The sequence below is a fragment of the Hyaena hyaena genome, unplaced genomic scaffold, assembly GCF_003009895.1.
Source record: "Hyaena hyaena isolate Hyena2069 unplaced genomic scaffold, ASM300989v1 scaffold_1176, whole genome shotgun sequence".
NCBI lineage: Eukaryota > Metazoa > Chordata > Mammalia > Carnivora > Hyaenidae > Hyaena > Hyaena hyaena.
The window spans coordinates 455691-481607 of NW_024081810.1; the positions used below are offsets into that span (position 1 = coordinate 455691).

At 37.5% G+C, this 25917-nt stretch overlaps 1 protein-coding gene across 1 annotated transcript in view; it reads left to right on the plus strand.

Moving 5' to 3' along the window:
* The window catches only part of LOC120224473 (cohesin subunit SA-1-like), a 194583-nt gene that overhangs the window by 157646 nt on the left and 11020 nt on the right, over positions 1-25917 (plus strand). The gene's annotated exons all lie outside the window — the stretch shown is intronic.

Below are 25917 nucleotides of genomic sequence, written 5' to 3' on the forward strand. Positions count from 1 at the left end.
ATGTTGGAGGAGAGAATTAGGCTGAAATGAATCCGACAAAGATGGCCAGAAAAACCTGAAGGAAGGAAATAGTACAATGAAGATAAGCAGTGAGGAGTAAAACCTTATAGAATTAAGCAGATATAAATGCTTGAATAAAGAGTGCCCGGGTGGCTCAGTCGGTTAAGCATCTGACTCTTGATTTCTGCCTAGCTCATGGTTTCATGGTTTTGTGGGTTCTAGCCCTGCGTTGGGCTTTGTGCTGATGGTGCAGATTCCGCTTGGGATTCTGTCTCATCTTCTTTCTCTCTGCCCCTGCCCCACCTTGTCCTGTCTCTTTCACAAAATAAATAAATAACCTTAAAAAAAATGCTTGGGGAGCGCCTGGGTGACTCAGTCAGCTAAGGGTCCAACTTGGGCTCAGGTCATTTCATGTTGGGCTCTGTACTGACAGCTTAGAACCTGGAGCCTGATTTGGATGCCGTGTCTGCCTCCCTGTCACGCTCTGTCTCTCTTTCCTTCAAAAATAAATAAACATTAAAGAAATGTTTTTTTTAAAAATAAATGCTTCAGTAAAATTAATAAATACATAAGTGTAGGGGCACCTGGGTGGCTCAGTCTGTTAAGGGTCCAACTTCAGTTTAGGTCTTGATCTCACAGTTCATGAGTTCAAGCCCTGAGTCGGGCTCTGTGGTGACAGAGCCTGAAACCTGCTTAGGATTCTGTTTCCCTCTCTCTCTGCCCTTCCCACAATCCTGCTCTGTCTCTCTGTCTCTCAAAAATAAATGTTAAAAAAATTAAAAATATATATAGAAGCGTAATACAAAAAATACATTTTTATAGCTGTGATATCACTACAGTGTGATATGATATTGGGTACAGGATTTAAAATCATATAATAAAATACTAAAACATTTATTCTGATTTTTTAACTTCATACTGAAAAAATTTAAATTTAACATCAATAACTAGATTGGCCAGAGTAGAAAACTGAAAATAGTACTTATTTAAACAAGACACAGTTTATTTAAATCATGTGTAAAATAGCATAGATAGGTGATCTTTTCTGTGGTGGCAGGCAGTTGTCAAACAATTGAAATTGTTAATAATTTAACAATGAAAATGTACAGTCACAGCTTCAGCAGCTGTATATTCCAATTTACTCAAAAATGAATTTTGTACATGAAAAAGGAAGAAGCTGTGGGCAACACAATTGTAGACACTCACCCATGCAGCAGACCATGGGTCCCATTGCAAAGCTTTATGAGTATCTTTATATCCTATCCAGTTCTTACTCCTTTGTCCTGACCATGATTGGGAGTCTGGACTCATGGTGACAGTCAGCCACATCACATTTCACATGTCCCGTGAATGAATGAGTTGAAGTCTTACGTGTGGAGGTGGAAGGGGAGGAGTGCCGCTGGTGCCAGGCACTGGGCTCTTGAAGTGAACTACTCCATTCTAGACCTCTTAGTTCTTGTAGATAAAGGCATGCATGAATGGCCGCAAGAGTGAAGAGAGCCTGGTAAAACCTAACAAGCATAACTTTGTGGATATTGATTGCCTGTACAACTCCAGATGTGACAGAATTGGTGTTTGAAAGCCCATAGGTATGACCAGATATCATTGTGCTGGTGGGTGAACCTGATGGGTGTCCATGATTTGGAAAAGGAACACCTGATCCTCCAACACAACAACCGTGTTGCAAAAGCATCCCTGCCAGGATGCCTGTGCCTTTTAAATTCAGCCTGGGAAACTGAGCTGTGGTGGCTCTTTTGTAACTGCTACTTGCTACATTCCACATACATGCTAATGGTGCACTATAAGCAGCTCACGTTTATGTATTAAGCAACCATAGGACACCTCTCAGAAGATCCTTGATGAGATGGACATTGTTAGCTCTGCCTATTTTGAGAAGAGGGCCAAGGATGAATTACTCTCCCAATAGATAGGAGTCTCAGTATGCACTTATATGGAGGTCCTCTGCTGGTAATTTCTACATGGATAAGAAATCCACTCTGACCCACTATGAAACATTTGACAACTAGCCCTAATGTTGTGATTGTGGTGGTCCTGGTGGTCATTGTTGGTAACATTGCAGTCCTGGTGATCACCATCAGTAGGAAGTAGTGGAAGGTATAGGAACATAGGCATCAAGGACTGGTGGAATCAAATATATATAATCCAGCATAGGTCTTTTGTGGAGATGGGTAACAGGATAGGATTCAGGACCACATCAGGGAGAAACTTGATTCTTGGCCCAAGGCAGGTACTTCCTCTACCATGGTCTTTCCTTCTCTCCCTCCTCCTCCAACTGAACAGTTGTGGCCCCGGGACCATCTCTCCTTCTGACTTTATATCCCATCCTATTTTGAAGAAATATTCTAATACTCCTTTTTCCTCTTGGTTCAGAGAAATTTGACTATAAAGTAAAGGCGGACACAAGAAGTTTTCATTGAATGGTGTCTTTGATTATGTTTGAAATAAAAGGTTAAGAGGACATCCCAGGATCATTTAAAAGTTATGGAATACCTTTTGGAGCCTTAAATGAAATTAGGTGAGGAACAGTGCTTTTCTTTTTTGAGTCTAAGTTACTTTTTTTTTTAAATGTCTTGAACATTTTTATTTATTTTATTTTTTAATAGTTTATTGTCAAGTTGGTTCCATATAGTACCCAGTGCTCATCCCCACAAGTGCCTTCCTCCATGCCCATTACCCCCTTCCCCTGCCCCCCCATCTGCCCTCATTTTGTTCTCAGCATTCAAGAGTCTCTCATGGTTTGCCTCCCTCCCTCTCCCCCACTGTTTTTCCCCTTCTTCTCATCCATGGTCCTCTGTTAAGTTCCTCCTAATCCTCCTATACGTGCAGACATACGGTATCTGTCCTTCTCTGCCTGACTTATTTCGCTCAGCATAAGTTACTTTTATTAATTATATCTCATTACAGAGGAAAAGATTAGCAGCTTAATCCTGAATTATCTAATAGTTCATTGAGGTCCTGATGAGCAGAAAATTTGGCTTTATTTGAACTTGCATAATAGCTACATTACTCTCTATTACACCATCAACAAATCTGCTTCTCACTTGAAGGAAATCTTATTTTAGTGGCCTAAACACTTTAGTTTTTGGAGACGACACTATGTGCAGAAACTGCCAGTGTTTGTTCTTCAGCTCACCTTAATTATAGTTGATACTAGTAATGTTTTATTAGGTAAAAATGTTTGTACATATTTGGTCTTTGGTAATTTGGGGGACTTTCTTAATGTAACATATTTAATGGAATTTAATAAAATATGAAGAAGACATAAGGCAAAAGATAGAGTTGAATTTTTGTTAGATTATGCTCCCCCCAAAGCCCAAATAGTTTCTTTTTTTGATCCTGGAGGAGGGTGTACATAAGAGGCAAATGAAATAGGTAGAACTTCACAAATATTAAATATTAAATAAATAATTGGATAAATGAAATAGCTACATTTAAGTCAAGGTATTATCAAACCAAGGCACATAGCATAGAATCACAGCATCTTAATTTGATCTTCAGAAATGTTCAGATTTTATAGCCCATGATTTTCACTAGAAATGATTACATTTTTATACAGTAATCATGGTTGATCCCTTTTAGAGATTAGGCTGAATTACCTTTAAACTCCTTCATTGTTTTAGTACCATGGTCACATCTCATCTTGTGCATATCTTAAATTGACATTTAGAACTGGTCCAGGATATTTCACAATTTAGAACCTTAAAACTCTTAGGTTATTTGAGAAGAAGAGTAATGAGGTTCAAACATAAACTTTATGTCTTGCAGGGTTTTTTTTTGTGTGTGTGTTTCATTATATAGTATTTTAATTAAGTTGTTTTTTCAAAGCACTTCAGTCTTGATTTTCCCCACTTTCTTAGATTGAAAAGTAACATATAGAATATACAGAATGTTTTGGGGCAGTAAATGTAAATTGCTTATTTTATTTCATAACCATTTGAAAATCCTCAAATGATAGGTGGATATTCTCTTAAAAGTGGGGTTTTGGGTTTTTTTTTTTTTTTTTATGTTGGAATAAACTTGCCTTTATTTTTTTTTTTTTTTTTTTTTTTACAAATAGTTTATTGTCAAATTAGTTTCTACATAACACTCAGTGCTCATCCCCAAAGTGCCCTCCTTCATGCCCATCCCCCCTCCCCCCCACATCCATCAGTCCTCTGCCTTTATTTTTTTTTATTTTTTTTTTTTGGGGGGTTTTGGGTTTTTAAAAAATTCATAATTAGAATGTCTCTCTGAAATTAACTTTGTGGTTTTTTAACCTGTTCATAACAATTTAGCACTTGTATAGAGTAATACTACATGCTGTAAAAATTCAATTTCAAATACTAGTGGTTTATCATGATAGACATTAATTTCTCATTCTGTAACCATTCTATACCAGAAATAATGGTAGGCATCTTTCTTTCATATTGTGATTTAGGGATCATGCTCTTTCCATTTTCTGTTCTCTGTTTCCTCTAGAGCTGCAGTGTTGTTTGCATTTAGTGGGTGGAAGGGTAGAGAGATTGGAGTAGTACTTCTTAGAAGCTTTTGGCGCCTCTGTTTACATTCCATTGATGGGAACTTACTACATACTAAGGTGATCTGGATAATGTAACCCATGGCTAGGTACTTGCTTTCCCAGTTTTGCACATACTCTGGAAGGGAGAACACACATTTGCATGCTACAGTTACTTTTAGATTGAAGGTATGTAGTAAATATTTTAATTTTTTCAGAAGACAGTACATTATAAAAGCTGCTGGTTAGTGCTAGGATAAAAACATTAACTCTGTATGTTATTTAGAACTAAAGTCCTAAAGGAAGCTAGGAACTCTAATTAGGAATTTTTACAGCTTCTATATCCAACAGTACCTACCATTTTTGACATGTGTAGCTTTGGTAAAAACTGCTACATTGTTTCAGTACTTACGTCAAGCTGTGTCTTAAACTTGGGTGTTTTAGGTGTTACTTACTCTTTTCATGCTATCGCCTAATCTTCCAAAGGCATCATCCATAGTTATATCATCTTTTATACAGATGTTCAAAGGCTGGTCAAGTAAGTAAAGATATGACTGTTACTATACTATCTGTATCTATGTATATTTAATTCTATATATCAATATAATGATTTTATTTTATGAAGTTATTTTTAGGAAAAATGCCTTTATGTACATATTTACAAGTGTATGTATTGTTGTTAATATAAGAAATTATATATAAAATACAGTAATTTCTACTAGTTTTGTTATCAAAGAGGGGGACTTAACTTATTTTAATGCTTCTGGCTAAAATACCTCACTTATACTTTCAGTAGTAATTGAGATACAGAAAGCATACTTGAAGAAAGGTATTGAGGTATAAATGATCTTTCTTCCTTTGTTCACGCCCATAAATTTGGATTGAGTGTGCTTATACCATTTGTTACTCAGTATACTAACCATAACCATATATACAGCAGATCCCTTTCCACTACCCACTAAAAAATTTTACAATCTTTTTAAACTGAATACAGTTGCAAATTATATATATGTTGATGTAATTCCGTACTATGTATTTGCTAAGTTTTGGTCCTAAGCCTTTGAGATAGGAAGGCAGAGGAGATTTTTTTCCTTCTGGTGAGGATCTTTGATCTAGTACAGGATTTCTTAACTTGGAGTCAATGCTGGAATTTTTGGCAGGCATGAACATAAATGAGGAGAGTGGTAAAAGATTTGGAATTGATTTGAAAGAATTAAGAGAAAGCCAATCTAGGATATTTGAAAGGATTGTTAATGATGTTGTTGAAGTGTTAATTTGTAGCACTTTCACTTCATGTAACTGTTTGATTTTCCTCCTGGAGCTCTATAATCAGATTTTAGAAATGGAAATTTACTGTTCAATAAAAGGAACAAAAACATAAGTTGTAATTGGTGCCAGGAATTCCTTTTCAGTAGTTGTAGCCCTTTGAGGGTTCTGACTTAATTGAAATAAGACAAAGGCTGATCTGGTGTAGATAATCTTAGAAAATGTTTGTAGATGTTGTACTGTTTGCAGCATCATTAGGGTAGGATATGAATGTCCCTTAACTGACTGCAGAAAGGACCCAGCTGCACACACATCTTCAAGAAAGATTAAAACCCCATATCCAGTCTTAAAACTCTAACCTTCACCCATCACTCAGTTATTTGCCTTGTTAAATTCTTTGCTAGCTTCTCATTGTAAACTGTATCAAATTGTGACATTAAACTTGATTGTGCTTAGGTCTTTTCTTCCCGTTCATTTTAAATAGAACTGAAAAAGATTAGTCTATAATTTTACTAAGAAATATATTTTATTCTGTATTTTTAACAAAGAAGAGTATGGTTAATAGGACTGAACAGGGTTTTTGTGGATGATACGATAGGAACTCAGAATCTGTTATATCCATAGTCTAACTTTGTTTATTATGAATATACCAGTATTTTATAATTTTGGCATCTTGATCTCAGAGACACATTTAAGAAAAAAAATTTCAATTCTTTGAAAAGAGTTGTTGCCAACTTTATGATAACAGCTCATACATTAACAGCAAGATAGGTGCAGTTACACTTCATCTGTTATAATGCATGCCGTCATATCCATCTACATTTAAAAAATTTTTTTTCATGTTTATTATTGAGCCGGAAAGAGAGCATGAGTGGGGGAGGGGCAGAGAGAGAGGGAGACAGAATCTGAAACACGCTCCAGGCTCTGAGCTGTCAGCACAGAGACCAACATGGGGCTTGAACCCACGAACCATGAGATCATGACCTGAGCAGAAATCGGACGATTAACCCACTGAACCACCCAGGCACCCCTCCATCCATATTTCTTAGATTTGCTGCTATGATATCACTTCCTTATCATTCAGAACTAGGCATTTACTCTATACTACAGCAGATTATTATTCAGTTATTAAACACTAGCAGGATTTTTATTTTTATTTTTTTTACAAATAGTTTATTGTCAAGTTGGTTTCCATATAACACCCAGTGCTCATCCCCACAAGTGCCCTCCTCCATGCCCATCTCCCCCCACCCCCACACCCATCAGTCCTCCGTTTGTTCTCATCATTCAAGAGTCTCTCATGGTTTTCCTCTATCCCTCTCCCCCACCATTTCCCCCCTTCTTCTCCCCCATGGCCCTCCATTAAGTTCCTCCTAATCCTCCTATACATGCAAACATATGATATTTGTCCTTCTCTGCCTGACTTATTTTCCTCAGCATAGCACCCTCAAGGTCCACCCATGTTGCTACACATGGCAAGTTTCCATTCTTTCTCATTGCCATGTAGTATTCCATCATATAGACAAACCACATCTTCTTGATCCATACGTCCATTGATGGACACTTAGGCTCGTTCCATGTTTTAGCTATTGTTGAGAGTGCTGCTATGAACATTGGGGTCCATGTGCTCCTATGCATCAGCATTCCTGTATTCCTTGGGTAAATTCCTAGCAGTGCTATTGCTGGGTCATAGGGGAGTTCTATTGTTAATTTCCTGAGGAACCTCCACACTGTTTTCCAGAGGGTCTGCACCAGTTTACATTCCCACCAACAGTGTAGGAGGGTGCCCGTTTCTCCACATCCTCGCCAGCATCTAGAGTTCTCTGATTTGCTCATTTTAGCCACTCTGACCGGCGTGAGGTGGTATCTCAGTGTGGTTTTGATTTGTATTTCCCTGATGAGGAGGGATAGCAGGAGTTTTAAAAAGATGTTATTTTAAAAATTCTTTTAGATCTATTTGTTTTTCTGGTATTTAGCCTTTTCATAAATTCCAGAAGGGATTGACCAATCCCAGTTTAAGGTGGAGGAGAAAAAATATAGCTATGATAACTTTAACTCCAGGTTTTCTGCTCCATGAGCAGAAATTCCAGAATAACCTTCTTTTGGTGGTTGAAGCCAGCCTTAACACAAGACAAGTGGGAGTAATTTAACAGATTGAAAAGATATATTGTAGGATTTTGGATAGACTTTTTCTAGCATAATTATTAATAGCACCATCTTTCAATCTATAAGGGTCCTAGTGTGTGTGACAAATTGTGTTATAAAATTCAGAACTTACTTTTCAGTGGCTTGATGTGCTGCTTATTCTGAGTTACTGTATATTTGTAGATATTTTATTGAGTTGTATATATTATGTTAAAATTTAGGTTAAGGCTGGGGAAGAGTACAAGGAGAAAGATTCTGAGAAGTCCTATTTTGATCCAGGAAAAATCTTGCCAAACATATGTAATATCCCTTACCCCCAATTAATCATGTTCTTTTAATACATGTATTAGAAAATTTACCTACGAAACTGCTGCTTAGAATAAGATGCTTAGGTTAATAAAAATAACTCAGGTGGACATTTTTAGTTGATTTCTTTTGATACCATTATCTCTAATACTGAAGAAGGGATGTGACTGTATAAAGAAACATAGCAATTCAGAATGGTTCCACAAATTCTTTGACCCTAATTCAAACAATAGAGAAAAATATAGGCCTGTAATAATGAGCACCTCTTTCTCCTTTTTTCCCCTTTTTTTCCTAGTATTAAATTGTTGTCATCCCTTTCTGATCTCTCAGATTATTATTTTGAGATTTGCTGGTTCATGAAACATAAACATCTTGAATTATTAAATTATAGAATCCAAACTTAAAGTCTAGTATCATACCATCAGCAAATAGCAGAGAATATATTCTTTTATTTTTCATTATTAGCTCCTGCTGATGGCTTACTGAGAAATAAAGGGTAAAAGTTAACTATTATTTGAGAAGCATCTTACTCAATGTGAGACAAACTCCCTTAGCTTTGTTTAAAGGATAGGGAGCCTTCTCCAAGTTTAATGCATGAACTGCTCTTATACCAGACACTAGGTATGTACGTTATGCCTCTTCACTCCCCCCAGATTAAGTGTTTTTGATTATCAGGAAATATTGTAAGCACTTTTTGTATTCACCATACCACCTTCCATAGTAAAATGCATATAGTCAGCACCTTATAAATTGTTGACTGAGTTTTTTCAATGTATAATTAAAAAACTATTACTTTTTTATTTAGCTCATATTAAACTCTTGTCAAAAAGCAAGGAAAAAGATTTTAGAGGAAGAAAAGTATCACCCATAATCCTAATTTTTAATATTTTGGTGTAAGGGTTTCTGGTTGGCTCAGTCAGAAGAACACATAATTATTGATCTTAGGGTTCTGAGTTCAAGCCCCACGTTGGGTGTAGATATTACGTAAAAATTTTTTTTAAATGTTTTTTATTTATTTCAGAGAGAGAGAGAGAGAGACAGCGTGAGCAGGGGAGGGTCAGAGAGAGAGGGAGACACATAATCTGAAGCAGGCTCTAGGTTATGAGCTAGCTGTCAGCACAGAGCCTGACACAGGGCTCGAACCCATGAGCTGTGAGATCATGACTTGAACCGAAGTCAGACACTTAGCAGACTGAGCCACCCAGGCACCTCTGTCAGAGGTTACTTAAAATCTTTAGGGGCACCTGCGTGGCTTAGTTAGTAAGCATCTGACTCCTGATTTTGCCATGGGCTATCATCCCAGGGTCATGATCCTGGGGTCATGGGATCAAGCCCTTTGTCACACTCTTTGCTGAGCATGGAACCTGCTTAAGATTCTCCCTCTCTCCCTTTCCCCTATCCTCTGCTCACACTTGCTCTCTAAAAAAGAATAATAATAAAGTCTTAAAAAATAATATTTTGGTATATATTTCTGTTTGTTATAGACATATTAAAATTGTGCTTGTTTTATCAAGGTAGAATGATTGATTCTTTCCCTACTGGTATTTTATATTTAGGTATTTTATGAATACAGGACTTTCCACTGCACTGTGTTTCATAATTTGGTGTTTCTGTTTTGATTGTTTTCTAATTTTTCATTTTAAATAAAATCAGACATTTAGAAATCTTTATACCCATATCATTTTCTTTAGAATTGATTCATATAACTGGTAATACTGGATCAAAATATGTTATTGTAAAGGTTTGGCAGAAATATTTATCCAAATAACCCCTTAATCTGCATTGAAAATATCTATCTTGGGGGCACCAGGGTGGCTCTTTAGGTTAAGATCTGACCCTTGATCCTGGCGCAGGTCAATGTCTCATGATTTGTGGGATTGAGCCCTTTATTGGGCTCTGCTGCTGACAGTGTGGAGTCTGCTTGGGATTCTCTGTCTCCCTCTCTGTCTCTGCCCCTCCCTCGCTCTCTCTCTCTCTCACAAAGTAAATAAACATTTAGAAAAAAAAAAAAAGAAAATGCCTATTTTGCAATGCCAACAAATAGGACAACCTAGAAAAAAAGGAAATTCCTAGAAACATGAAACCCTGAAAACTGAATCAGAAAGAAATAAGAAAATGTAGACTGATTACTAGCAGTAAAATCGAATCAGTAAAAAACAAAAACTCCCAACAACAAAAAAAGTCCTGAAACAGATGATTTCTCAGGTGTGATTAAATCCAAATATTTAAAGAGGAGTTAATAACTGTACTTCTCAAACTATTTAAAAAAAATAGATGAGGAAGGAAAGCTCCCAAATTCATTCTATGAGGCTAGCTTTACCCTGATTCCCAAATCAGGTAAAGATACTACCAAAGAGGAAAACTCCATTCGAGTATCTCTGATAGACATAGATGCAAAAATCCCTAACAAAATTGTCACTGTAATGAAGTGGGATTTATTCCAGGGATGCAAAGAGTGGCCTAGTATTCACAAATCAATGAGTGATACATTACATTTATAATAAGAGAAAGGATAAATACTCAGCAAGTGCAGTAAAAGCATTTGACAAAGTACATCCATTCATGCTAAAAACCCTCAGCAAAGTAGGTTTAGAGGGAACATACCTCAGCATAATAAAGCCCATATGTGAAAAACCCACAGCTAACATCATACTCAGTGGTGAAAATTGAGCCCCTTACTTCTAAGATCAGAGACAAGAATGTCCACTTTTACTACGTTTATTCAACATAGTGCTGGAAGTCCTACCCAAAGCAGTCCGTGGACAGAAAGAAAGAAAAGACATCCAAATTGGTAAAGAAGTAAAACTTTGCAGATGACATGATACTATATGTAGAAAACCCTAAAGATTCCACCCCAAAACTACTAGAAGTGATAAGTGAATTCAGTAAAGTCATAGGATAAAAAAATTTATATACAGAAAGCTGTTGCATATCTATACGCCAATAATGAAGTAGCAGAACGAGAAATTAGGAAAACAATCCCATTTACAATTGCAACAAAAGGAATGAAATACTTAAGAATAAATTTAATCAGGAGATGAAAGACCTGTGTCCTGAAAACTATTAAATATTGATAAAACAAATTGAAGGTTACACAAACACATGGAAGGATACTCTATGCTCATGGATTGGAGGAACCAATATTGTTAAAATGTCTTTACTACTGAAAGCAATCCACAGATGTAATGCAGTTCCTATCACAATGCCAACAGCATTTTTCAGGAATTGCAACAAATAATGTTAAAATTTGTATGGCACCACAGAAGATCCAACATAGCCAAAGCAATCTTGAAAAAGAACAGTCAGAGGTATCAATCCCAGATTTCAAGGTATAGTAGTAATCAAAGCTGTAGTAATCAAAACTGTTATTGGCAGAAAAATAGATGGCAGAGATCAGTGAAACAGAGTAAGAGTCCAGAAATAAACTCATGCTTATATGGTCAATTAATCTATGACAAAGGAGGCAAGAATGTATAATGGAGAAAAAAATTTTTTTCAACAAATGATACTGGGAAAACTGGATAGTTGCATGCAAAAGAATGAAACTGAACTGCTTTCTTACACCATGCCCAAAAATAAATTCAAATTGGATTAAAGACCTAAATGTGAGACCTGAAACCATAAAATTCCTAGAAGAAAATAGGCAGTAATTTCTTTGACATTGGTTATAGAAATGCTTTTTAGATATGTCTACATTGGCAAGGGGAACAAAAAACTAAACTATTGGAACTGTACAAAAGTAAAAAGGATTTCACAGCAAAGGAAACCATCAGCAAAACAAAAAGAGAACCTGCTGAGTGGGAGAAGATATTTGCAAATGATATGTCCCACTAGGGGTTAATATCCAGAATATATAAAGAACTTATACAACTGAACTCCAAAGAACAAATAATCCAAATAAAAATGGGCAGAGGACTTGAGTAGACATTTTTCCAAAAAAGAAAGACAGATGGCCAACAGAAAAATGAAAAAAAATTTTAACATCACTAGTTATCAGGGAAATGCAAATCAAAACCACAATGAATTTTTACTTTTTACTTGTTAGGATGACTAAAATAAAGAATATGAAAAATAACAAGTGTTAGCAAGGATGGGGAGAAAAAGGAACTAAATGAAATCCATTATTGCTGGGAATATAAATTGGTGTATCCTCTATGGAAAACAGTATTAAAAATTAAAAATAGAACTACCATATGATCTAGTAATTCCACTTCTGAGTATTTGCCCAAAGGAAATGTTAACATTAATTAGAAAAGGTACATATGTCCCTATGTTTATCGCAGCTTTGTTTACACTAGCCAAGTTCTGGAAATAGCCCATAGATAGTGTCCATAGATAGATGAATGGATGAAGACGATGTGGTACACACATACATATACACACACAGTCTTACACAGTCATAAAAAAGAGTGAAATCGGGACACCTGGGTGGCTCAGTCGGTTAAGCATCCGACTTCAGCTCAGGTCATGATCTCACAGTTTGTAGGTTCGAGCCCCACATCAGGCTTTGTGCTGACGGCTCAGAGCCTGTTGCAGATTCTGTGTCTCCCTCTCTCTCTGCCCCTTCCCCTTTCATGCTCTGTTTCTCAAAACTGAATAAATGTTAAAAAAAAAAAAAGAAGAGATTTTGCCATGTGCAAAATCATGGATGGATCTACAGTATAATGAAAAACAAATACTGTATGATCTCACTCATACAGTATTTAAGAAACAAAAGTGAACAAAAAATGGTTAAAAAAATACAATAAAACAGACTCTTAACTACAGAGAACAAATTGGTGGTTGCCAGAGGGGAGTTGGTTTGGGTTAAGGGTATGAAATAGATAAAAGGGAGAAGGGTACACTTATATTGATGAACATTGGAAAATGTATAGAATTCTTGAATCATTATTGTACACCTGAAACAAATATAACATTGAATGTCAATTATACTTCAATGAAAGAAAAATCCCATTTTCCAAAGCCCTGGTAACACTAAGACTCATTTTAACATAGTATTTGTCATTTTGAAAGAAAAATGGTGGCAATTTGAATTCTCAGGAGTTTGTTTCTCTGATTAGAAGAAACTCTGGTTACATTTTTTTCTGAAATATTTATTGTCCACTTATGTTTCCTTTAAAAGTTTTTTTAAATGTAATTTATTGTCAAATTGGTTTCCATACAACACCCACTGCCCATCGCAACAAGTGCCCTCCTCAATGCCCATCACCCAAGTTCCCCTTTCCCACCCCCTATCAACTCTCAGTTTGTTCTTAGTATTCACGAGTCTCTCATGGTTTGCCTGCCTCTCTCTCCCCAACTACTTTTTTTTCCCCTTCCCATTCCCCATAGTCCTCTGTTAAGTTTCTGCTGTTCCATCCATGAGTGAAAACATATGCTATCTGTCTCTCTCTGCCTGACTTACTTCACTTAGCATAATACCCTCGAGTTCCATCCTTCTTGCTACACATGGCCAGGTTTCATTCTTTCTCGTTGCCAAGTATTATTCCATTGTATAGATAAACCACATCTTCTTGATCCATTCATCAATTGATGGACATTTAGGCTCTTTCCATGATTTGGCTATTGTTGAGAGTGCTGCTATGAACATTGAGGTCCATGTACCCCTGTGCATCAGCACTCCTGTATCCCTTGGGTAAATTCCTAACAGTGCTATTGCTGGGTCCTAGGGGAGTTCTGTTGTTAATTTTTGAGGAACCCCCACACCGTTTTCCAGAATGGCTGCACCAGTTTACATTCTCACGACAGTGTAGGAGGGTGCCCGTTTTACCACATCCTCGCCAGCATCTACTAGAGTCTCCTGATTTCTTCATTTTAGCCACTCTGACCGGCATGAGGTGGTATCCCAGTGTGGTTTTGATTTGTATTTCCCTGATGATGAGGGACATTGAGCATCATTTCATTTGTCTCTTGGCCCTCTGGATGTCTTCTTTGGAGAAGTGTCTGTTCATATCTTCTGCCTATTTCTTCACTGTATTATTTGTTTTTCAGGTGTGGAGGTTGGTGAGTTCCTTATAGATTTTGGATACTAGCTCTTTATCTGATATGTCATTTTTAACTATCTTTTCCCATTCCATCAGTTGCCTATTAGTTTTGTTGATTGTTTCCTTTGGAGTGCAGAAGCTTTTTATCTTGATGAGGTCCCAATAGTGCATTTTTGCTTTTGATTCCCTTGCTTTTCGAGATGTGTTGAGTAAGTAATTGCTGCAGCTGTTTCCTGCTTTCTCCTCTAGGGTTTTGATGGTTCGCTGTCTCACATTAAGGTCTTTAATTCATTTTTTAAAAAATTACATATATAATGCAAAAGGATTATTTTTGTTATTACTGAGGTAATTAAGAAGTACACATTAAACTTAATTAGCCAAGAAAATTCTGAAAATGAAGGCTAATGGGTTCACTCAACTAATTAGTAGTCTGTATTATAAAACTACAAAAAAGAATAATGTTGGGGTGCCTGGGTGGCTCAGTCAGTTAAGTGTCTGACTTCAGCTCAGGTCATGATCTCGCAGTTCGTGGGTTCAAGCCCCTCGTCGGGTTCTGTGTTGACAGCTCGGAGCCTGGAGCCTGTTTTGGATTCTGTGTCTCCCTCTCTCTCTGCCCCTACCCCGCTCATGCTCTGTCTCTCTCTGTCTCAACAATAAACTATAAAAAATTCTAAAAAATTAATGTTAAGTCATTGGTTCAACAGCTGGCAGATAGATCAGTTGAACACTAGCAGACCTAAGTATATATAATAGTGTTAAAAATTATGTTTTGCCTATTCCTTTCTCTACGTAGTTGATAACTGATTAACAACTTTAAAAAAATAGATTTATTACATTATACCATACACCAAAGTCTAGATGTAGTAAACAATTAAATATAAAGAGTAATAAAATGAAACAATTATTAAAAGTTTCTCTGTGATGAACTCGTTTCTGGAGGATGTGCTTATGTTGCATTGTGTCTTGTGGTGTGTGGGCTGCTGTCACTTCCTCCCCTTCATCTCATGGAGGCAGCAGCCTTAGCCTTCTCTTTGTCTTTGCACCGCTTCCACATGTCCCTGGTCTTTGCAGGCTGGTCTGCAGTGCGACAGGGGTGAGTGGATTATATGAGATGGAGTGGCAGGTGGTGGTCCTGATGGAAGATGGGGGTGATGATAAACCCAGGTGTTTTAAGATACACATTGTGTGTTACTTTTGAATAAAGCATGGTTATTCTGCCTAGGTGGGGCAGTGCCCTTTCAAAGGTTAGGCACCAATCTGGTGACTGAAGGGCCGAAGTTGGGGATTTACTCTCTTGGAGGAGTGCTGTTCAGATGTCTGGGATATCTAGGTAATGGCTCCTGACACTTGAATTTGCAGGCTCTGATGACAAGTGAAGAGCCGTGTCCTTTCTCTCTGGCTACTATGGGTTTTGCTAATGCAGAGAATGTCTCCTGTCTGGTGTTGGGCAAATCCTAGGAACTTCATCTAGCTTTCCTGCGTTAGCCTGTGAGCAGTTGTCATCTTACTGGAGGAAAAAAACTGCTTAGAAATTTTGAGACACTTATTTCTCATTTAGACCACTTTGACTTCTTTATCATAAACAAATACTTGGTCTTGTCAAAAGTATTCCAATAACATACTTTAGAGCAAAAAATAAAAATGAAAAAGTAAATTTAAAAATGTAGATGAAAAATTACTGGATTTGAGGATTATGAAACTACGAAAGCAAACAAAGTAAATATTTTACTTATTTAAGTACCTTCAATCCTTAGCCTTTTACCGTTATATAATACTTATTTCTTGTTTACTGCTTCTAATCTTTAATGTCAATTTGATGTTAATTTTGCCATTTCAGCACTTCTATTTCTGTTTATTTTTTATCTATATCTTTATTTTCTTTTTATAAACTATACTTTATTATTAAGCAATACCATGTACATGATTTAAAAGAAGTCAAATGGTACAGTGACCCAAATAGCAGTCTTCTCTCTTTTCCTGCCCACCCCCAGTCCTGCTCCGTAGGGTTTTTATTTTTTCTTCTGATATTTATTCCACCTAATTTGATTTTTAACAACACTGTACTAAGTGACTAGGATGATCAGGATGTATCAGATACATTTAAAGTCTTAGAAAGACATATGCAAGATAGACATTGGGAGATAACCGCCTAAATAACGTAGAGGCCAGTGGCTATCTCACTGAAGTATCTGGCCATTTAAAGATTGGGGGCATGTCATCAAAGTAGTGAAGTAGCATGATAATTTTGTGTAATGTAAGGATGATGAAGGTATCTGTAGACTGTTGTGGTGGACAAACTCAACTTTGGCCTTCAGGACTCTTTTCTCTTGGTATTCATACTCTTTACTCCTTCCTCTGAGTGTATTGAGACCTGTAGTTTGCTTCTAACCATCAATTCTAGAAAAGATAATGGGAGGACAACTTTGTGATTACATTATATTATATTAGATGCTGTCTTGCCAGCACACTTGTTCTAGGGATTTTCCTTCATGGTTTGACAAAGTAAGTGATATGTTGAGGAAAACCCATGTGGCAAGAACTGTTAATATCTTCTTGGCTTGGAGAGTTGTCTCCAGTCAGTCGCCAGCAGAATGTCAGGTACCTTAATTCTACAGCTAGTCACAAGGAAATAATTTCATCCAACAATGTAAGTAAGCCCAGAAATGGATTCTTCCCTATGTGAGCCTCCAAATAAGAATATAGAGCAGTAAACACGTTGATTACAGCAATGTGAGACCCTAGCCAGAAAATTTAGGTCAGTTGTGTCTAGACTCTGAATCACCGAAATTGTGAGATAATAGATGGTCAAGACATCTTGGAGAGCAGGAAAGTTAACATAGCACAGAAGCAACATTGGAAAGGTATCCTTTCATTCTAGGCAATAATGACTTACTTTGAGTGCTCCTTTTTAATTGGAGAAAAAGGCATTAGTTTGGTCAGTAGCTGCATATCAAATTCTAGGGATTGCAATTACAGTGAAAGTCACCACCTAATTAAGTTTATGATAATCCATACTCCTTCTCTAGGATTTATCTGACTCTTATGTAGGCCAAACTGGTGAGTTTAATGGGGATGTAATAGTTTTCACCACCTTTGTTTCTTTCAAGTCTTTGATTAAACTCTGCACTTACTCCAGGAATGTAATATTAATATTGCTTCTATTTTATTGTTTTGGTAAGAGAGGGAAGTTCTGTGAACTTTAGACATTCCTTCTTTTAAAAAAATTTTTTTTTTATAAATAGTTTATTGTCAAGTTGGTTTCCAACAACACCCGGTGCTCATCCCCACAAATGCCCTCCTCCATGTGCATCACTCCTCCCTCCTCCCCACACCCATCAGTCCTCAGTTTGTTCTCAGCATTCAAGAGTCTCTCATGGTTTGCCCCCATCCCTCTCCCCACTATTTCCCCTTTTTCTCCCCCACGGTCCTCTGTTAAATTCCTCCTAATCCTCCTATACATGCAAACATATGGTAGCTGTCCTTCTCTGCCCGACTTATTTTACTCAGCATAACACCCTCAAGGTCCAACCATGTTGCTACACATGGCCAGATTTCATTGTTTCTCATTGCCATGTAGTATTCCATCGTATAGATAAACCACATCTTCTTGATCCATTTGTCAGTTGGACACTTAGGCTCTTTCCATGTTTTGGCTATCGTTGAGAGTGCTGCTATGAACAGACATTCCTTCTATTATACCCCTTATCTCATGGCTCAGAAAGTCCATATGTGGTTCTTCTAGTTGCGAAGTATATCTGTTCCAAGTGTATATTTGGGGACCATGAAAATAACCGTAGGGTGGGTCACTGGACAGTTTATGGTCACTGTCAGTCAGACTTGATTTACAACCCCATGTGTCACCTGACCTCCGTAAGCCCCTGATTTAAGTAGTAGACCACAGCTGCATTCTGAATCCCCAGGAGTTTAGGTCACTTCAGAGACCGTGTCTATTTTAACATGAAATGTCTGGGTATTTTCTTTTAACAATGATCATTACCTTTAATTAATGGCTGCAAGTCCCGGGGAAGGATTAGACGATGTATGGTGTGTGCTTATAATAGTTATGCAAGATTTTCCTTCAAAGGACATGGTCTCCATGTCATTTATTGTACTCTGGGATCTGTGAGCTAACCCACAATTGGCAACTGGTGAGAAAGCTGTAATTCCCCACTGTGTTGGTTAATACAAGTTGGACTTCTGGCTACTGGATCTAGAATTTTTTCTGTTGTATAAACCAAACAGTATCATGGAGGTCTTTGGCCTGTTTTGTTTTAGTTTTGTTCCTAGGTGTACTCTAATCATTATCTGTTGTCAAAGATCTCTGTAGATCAGGACATTCTGATTACCAGTATGTCCCTGCTGCTTTTAACAGATTACATTCCTGCTTTATCTTTGATTAAGTGTGTCCACTTGGGCTGTGTTACCTTGGATCCCATCATCTCCCCTGAAACCTGAGAGGTTTTCTTAATGGCCACGTCCCCTATACTTATACCTGGCTTACTTAGGAGACTAACCACAGATCTTTAAAAGGATACAGAGCCTCCTTTTACTAATGTGGTTCTCATTGCCATCTGGGCTGTCTTGTGGAGCACAGTTGAGGAAGAGTAGGGGTATGAAATTCTTTTATAAGTCCAGTCCATATTCCTAAATCCCTAAATCATTGGATTCTTTACTCCTTCCATACCAGTGCCAGGGAATCTCTGTCCTCTCAACCTTTAAAGGCAACTTTTAGCTCACCAACCAGTCATTTCTAGCTATGTGAACTAACACATTAAATCTGGAGTCTCTAGTAAGTGCGCCCATATCCATTAGTTTGGCCTGATAATAGCATGATATTCCATCCTCCTTGGTCAAATGTTTCTAGAATCCACTTCCACATGTGGCCCTCGAGTTTCTGTTGGGTATGTAAGCTGTTACCTGCTGGGTCATTGTGTGTACATGTCTTCTTGGAGTATATTGAGATTTGACCCTAGTTATGGATCTAGTGGTAATGGGTCTGGCTGTTGGTCTTAAAGAATGAGCATCCCCCTTTAAGGCATCTGCTTATGTGAAATAATCAGATTTTTCAAACCAAGGAAGGCTAGTGTTCTCAGACAGTGGGAAAGCAAACTACATTCACTGGTATTAGAGGCTCCCAATTACAAGTGCGGTTTAGGGGAGTGGGGAATGAGGAAAGATTCAAAATTGTTAAGTTTCATCTAGGACAAACCAGATATCTCTGTTCTCACTTTCAGAATCCCATTCTTTCCTGATCCAGGTCTTAATTTTCAAGTGAGAAACTTGATGAGACTGATATTCAACTGTTGTTGTAACTCAGCAGCCTACACAATTAAATTTTTGCCTTGATTTTCAGCACTATTAGCCCCATACCTACAAGAAAGAAGATAATTCTTTTAGGGGAATCTTAGAAGCTCTCTGGCTCTCTCATTGTCACTTAAGCTTGAGAGTTAGTGGACTTGGCTTGTCATTTTCTAAGTACTCAGGTATACACAAAAGGACCTGTCTTACACTCCTGTCTATAGTCATGTTACTGCCATAATGGCAAATAGAGAGGCCACTTAAGCTTTCAAAGAATGTGCTTGAGTTAATGCTTCATTACAGTGTACCATAAGTGATAGCTTGATTGATTTTCTGAAACTACTGCATGCCATAGATTTCTGTCATCCCATTTCCTTGGCAAGGAGATCAACCCCATGCTTAATCCCAAGCCCATGACTAAACCAATCCCCAAAACTAATATTTACTGGTTTATATTTTAGAACCACTCCTGGAACCAAATCTGAACCAATCTGGATTGAATCAGGAGTCAGAACCCATACAGTTTCTTGAGTTGGTATAATTATATATAATTAGTAAACAATGATAAAGGAATAACTATAAGATGTAAGGATAACTAAATGAGACCCTAGGGCTGAAGGAGATTTCTCAAGGAAAGAAAGACTTGGATATATGGGTTTCCTTTTCCTTAGGCTTCGATTTGGACCTTGTTGGAGAACGTGGGTTTGCAGCCTATTGAATGCCAGAGAAGTTCACTGGATTGCCTTAGCCAGAGCTGGTTTACATTTGCTAGACAGCAGGAAACAACATTCTGAGGTATAGTCATATTGGCTATGGTGGACAGTATTACAGTGGAAGATGATACTGCTGCCAGTGTCAGTGTTAGGATGGCTGCATCAAGAGGATAATCACCAATCCCAGGCGGGGGCACAAGAATTCCAAAGAACTGCACACTTAGCATGAGGATGAGACAGACCACCACTGATGGACTATGCAACAAGGGTAAAAACACAAAACTCTTAACATTTTGAAATGAGGAAGAGAGATTCCCCCTTCTCCTGGACTGTCCTTCCAGAGCTCTGTGCTAATAAAGCTTAACGTAGTGTTTACTGTGAAGGGGCAGTGCTTGTAAAGTCCAATCCATTAATATAGAGCAGATACCAATGGGGTAATTTTGGTGCTGAGGCACAGTAAATTGGTTTTCCTCAAATGTCTGGTGGTGGCAGCTATTTGCATGTCTTATAAGAGAGGCATTGAATACAGATGGATGCTCGGTATGTGGAAGTATAGTTTGTATATAGTGTGTTTAATTACTGGTCCTGATATATGTAGGATTTTTTCTTTTTCCTTGGAATTGATGAATTTTACCTGGCTATGCTTATATGTGTCATTTCCCCATTAATTCTGACAGGAACTAAGTAAGCCATGTTAATGTTCAGGTTTAAATCTTTTATTGATAAGGTAGATTTTCCTCTTAAAATGATCAGCTTAATTGTGTTTCTTCCTTTTCTTTCCTTCTTAAATACTTGTATGTGTTAGATCTCTTACATGCATCTGCCAAGTATTTTACCCCTTTCCTCATGAATTCCTTTTATATATTTTTCTTTTATGTTGAGATTCCCCCCACTGCCTTCTAGGACATTAAACTCATTTTCCATTAAATTAATTTTTCCTTTTCTTCTTCTTTTTTTCTTTTTTAAGTAGGCTCCATGCCTGTTGTGGGACTTGAAACTCAGAACCCGGGAATTAAGAGTCTCATGCTCTGGGGCGCCTGGGTGGCTTAGTTGGTTAAGCGTCCGACTTTCGCTTAGGTCATGATCTCGCGGCTCGTGGGTTCGAGCCCTGCATCGGGCTCTGTGCTGACTGCCAGCTCAGAGCCTGGAGCCTATTTCAGAGTCTGTATCTCCCTCCCTCTCNAAAAACATTAAAAAAAAAAAAAAAAAAAAAAAAAGTCTCATGCTCTACTGTTGGAGCCAGCCAGGTTTCCCCAGTGATTATTCTTTCATTCAGCTAATGTGTATTTAAATTTGAACTTTTTTTTCTTCTAGAAGTTTCTTTCTGCTCTTTAAAGTTTCCATCTATTTCAAATATATCTAGTATAATGTTTTTTCTCCTTATTTGGTAAGTCTTTTGGCATATTATTTTGCTTTGACTTGTATTTTTTTTTAACGTTTATTTATGTTGAAAGAGTGACAGAGAGCACCAGCAGGAGAAGGGCAGGGAGAGAATATTTAACAGAAAGAATCCCAAGCAGGCCCCAGGCTCAGTATGGAGCCAGTCCCACAGGGGCTCAACCCCATGACTGTGAGATCATAACCTGAGCTATCAAGAGTCTGACACACAACTGACTGAACCACTCAGGCACCCTTTGCTTTGACTTCTTAAGGCTTTTTAAAATTTGAATGGTTAAGTCAAATTTTTAGGATCCTTCTTTGGCACAAATTCACATATAATGGGTATTATCATAGTCTTCATTCCTATGAGTATCACATTAACCAACAGTTTTGTTAATTGGATAGCACTTTCCCAGCCTTAGGAATAGGAGGCAACTCAGCTTATCATATTGGTCCCTTGCAGTTCCTCTGAGGCCAGTAATTTATTTTTTAATGTTTATTTACTTATTTTGAGAGAGAGAGAGAGTGAGCAGGGAGAGGGGCAGAGAGAGGAGAGAAACCCAAGCAGGCTCTGCGCTGACAGTGCTTAATTTTGTGCTGTTCCTTTTCTCTAACAGCCCCTACAGGAATCCATAGCCTTGGATTTGGCAAACCCTGAAGGCTTTGCTACCTTACTTGCCCTAGCAGTTCTGTCCTGAATGAAAGAGTGATGGAAAATTGAATATAAGTCAATTTATATTCAGGCTGTTATTTGTTAAATTTCTCAGATGAGAGCTTTTTAATGTTTTATTTATTTTTGAGAGAGAGAGAGAGAGAGATAGCGTGAGCAGGGGAGGGTCAGAGAGAGAGGGAGACACAGAATCTGAAACAAGCTCCAGGGTCTCAGCTAGCTGTCAGCACAGAGCCTGAGGGGGGGCTCGAACCCACAAACCGTGAGATTATGACCTGAGTCAAAGTCAGACGCTCAACTGACTGAGCCACCCAGGCGCCCCTCAGATGAAAGCTTCTGCAGGATAAATATCACAAATGTAAAGACATGTTATGAACTGGAGAGAAATACTATAAAAGCTTGACATTAAGAGGAATGATATTTAATGTGTTATTTTAATTTTTCTGTGCCATTCCTGTACTGTTTCATTTAGATATCACTATTATGGTACTCAGGCTTAAACCTAGATAGGTTACCAAATTAAAGTGAAAAGTATACTTGTTGATAATGTCTTTCTGTTTTAAAATCAGATAATATAAAACAAAAGAATAAAACTAAGTAGTATCAAGTGCAAGTATGAAATATGCTGTGTATGGGACATTATGTTTACTTGTCTGAAAAATGGTATTGAAATGATATTGTAAACTATGATTCCATTCCTAACTATGAAATAAAATCTGTCCTGTCACTTCAAGGATCACACCATTTATCTGAGCTTAAAATCAAAATTTTCTGAACTTATGCAATAATATAGTTATGTAAAAAGGCAGTAATGGGATCACAGTGGCCAGTAACTGCAGTTAGTTAATGTAGGAGGGAAAGGAGTGGGAGTGAAAGAAATAGGGTTACATGTGTAGGATCAATCAGTTTGTCCCTTTAAGTGTTAATGTAAAAAACAAAAACACACAACAAGAAAGCCAACAACAGGAAAAAAACCAGTCTTTGGAGAGCTCTGAAAACCAGAACATCTTAGCTTATACCTGAGGGTAAAATAACAGTCTAGTCAGTCTCCTGGAGTAATACAGAACTCTAGTCTGCCTGTGTTGTATTTACATTCATATTCATGGAAAACATGGACTCTATATTGCTAAAAGCTACATGGAAAAAAATAATCTAAATAGTAATTATTATACAGTTATTTATTTAAGATTTCTAGTTAGGATCTTTAGTTTACAATGTAGCATGTTATCTGTGCCATCTGCTTCTGTTTTCTCCAAAGCAAATGAATCTACTCTTAAGCAACAGTATAGGATACTAATTCTCTGTGTCCTTGTCTGCGTAACCAAGGTCTTCTCAAATGGCCTGTTGAAAGAATACATTTGTCTACTAGAGTTTGAAGTATATGCACTCATTGTACTGTGTAGAGATCCAGATTGAATTGATTGAGCTTTCCTCTGGGTTTAGCTTATAAAAAGCTTAGAAGATTTAAAACTCATTTTTAAATACAGCGTTGACTATTCTATGCCATATATTTGTATTTTATCTTTAAAACTCTGAATTTTTTTGTTGTTTTCTATTTAGTTTTTCATTCCCAGGTTTTAGAATGTTATTTTTCTAACTGTCTCAAATTATTTATTATACTCTCCTCTAATATAATATGATAAAATTGTTATAGCAAATGTAATTCTTTTTCTCACTTTACTATAATCTTTGATTCAAATGCTACTTATGAGCTTCTGCACAGCAAAGGAAACAACCCAGAAAATTAATAGGCAACCAACGGAATGGGAAAAGATAGTTGCAAATGACATATCAGATAAAGGGTTAATATCAAGAAGCTATAAGGAACTCACCAAACTACACGCCCAAAAAACAAACAACCCAGTGAAGAAATGGGCAGAAGATATGAACAGACACTTCTCCAAAGAGGACATCCAGATGGCCCACAGACACATGAAACGATGCTCAGCATCGCTCCTCATCAGGGAAATACAAATCAAAACCACACTGAGATACCACCTCACGCCAGTCAGAGTGGCTAAAATGAGCAAATCCGAGAACTCTAGATGCTGGCGAGGATGTGGAGAAACGGGCACCCTCCTACACTGTTGGTGGGAATGTAAACTGGTACAGCCCCTCTGGAAAACAGTGTGGAGGTTCCTAAGGAAACTAACAATAGAATTCCCCTATGACCCAGCAATAGCACTGCTAGGAATTTCCCCAAGGGATACAGAAATGCTGATGCATAGGAGCACATGTACCCCAATGTTCATAGCAGCACTCTCCACAATAGCTAAAACATGGAAAGAGCCTACATGTCCATCAACAGATGAATGGATCAAGAAGATGTGGTTTATCTATACCATGGAATAGTACATGGCAATGAGAAACAATGAAATCTGGCCATGTGTAGCAACATGGATGGACCTTGAGGGTGTTATGCTGAGCGAAATAAGTCAGGCAGAGAAGGACAAATATCATATGTGTGCACGTATAGGAGGATTAGGAGGAACTTAACGGAGGACCAAGGGGGAGAAGAAGGGCTGAAATGGTGGGGGAAAGGGAGAGAGGCAAACCATGAGAGACTCTTGAATGCTGACAAAAACTGAGGACTGATGGATGTGGGGGGGAGGAGGGATGGGCATGGAGGAGGACACTTGTGGGGATGAGCACTGAGTGTTATGTGGAAACTAATTTGACAATAAACTATTTGTAAAAAAAAAAATGCTACTTATGGTTTTCATGAGAATCTGTGGCTAAGTTTTTAGAAATTTTTTTTGTAGTAAAGTCTTAGACTTAAGTGTTTTGGAATAAAATGAGGGCAAGCCTATCAGTGTCACAATTAGAATTTTTTCATACCCTTTTCCATGTTACTAGTATATATATGTATGTGTACATGATATTTTAAATGTAGAATCATATATATTTCTTTTTTTCACTTAGTATGTCATAAACAACCTTTTATATAATTAGTGCTAACATATAGGTAAAGCTCATTTGTATTAATAGTTATTTCATTTTACTCTATGTATATATCATAATTTAGTGAAACATTCCTTTTATAGATATTTAGATTGCTTAGTTCTTTTGCTCCAGTAAAGAGTACTGCAATATTCACGCAAGTAAGTATTTTTTTCTGTGAAGGAAGAAGCCTGCATATAAATACTTGTAGCCAGAGGGGCAGCTTTTGGCAGACATTACTGCCCACTTACCAAAAATGTATTTTTCCCTTTTCATAGTGGAAAAAGTTCAAGGAGGGTATTGGCAAATGGAGACTCAGTGTCTCCACTCCTCTTTCATTGCAATGTGGCTAGTTAATAAGTTCCTGCCAATGAAGTATTACCCAAAGTGATATCTATGTCTTCCAAGCCTGAATTATAAAAATCTGCCATGCTTTTCTGTGTTTTCCCTTTCCATCAGCTAGGTATTGATTTCTCAGCATCAACCTTGGAGGCCTCTTAGACAGAATAACAGGGCTTCTGTCAGCTTGGGTGCCAGCATGATTGTGTAGCTGTAACTAGTAATTCAGATATTCTATGTAGACCTTCTCTTTGAGAGACTGTAGGTATATTATTGTTGTGGGTTATCTGGCTGTTCAGTTGGTAGACCATGTACTCCTTTATTTTAATTATTTTTCAGGAGAGGGACATTGGAAATGGG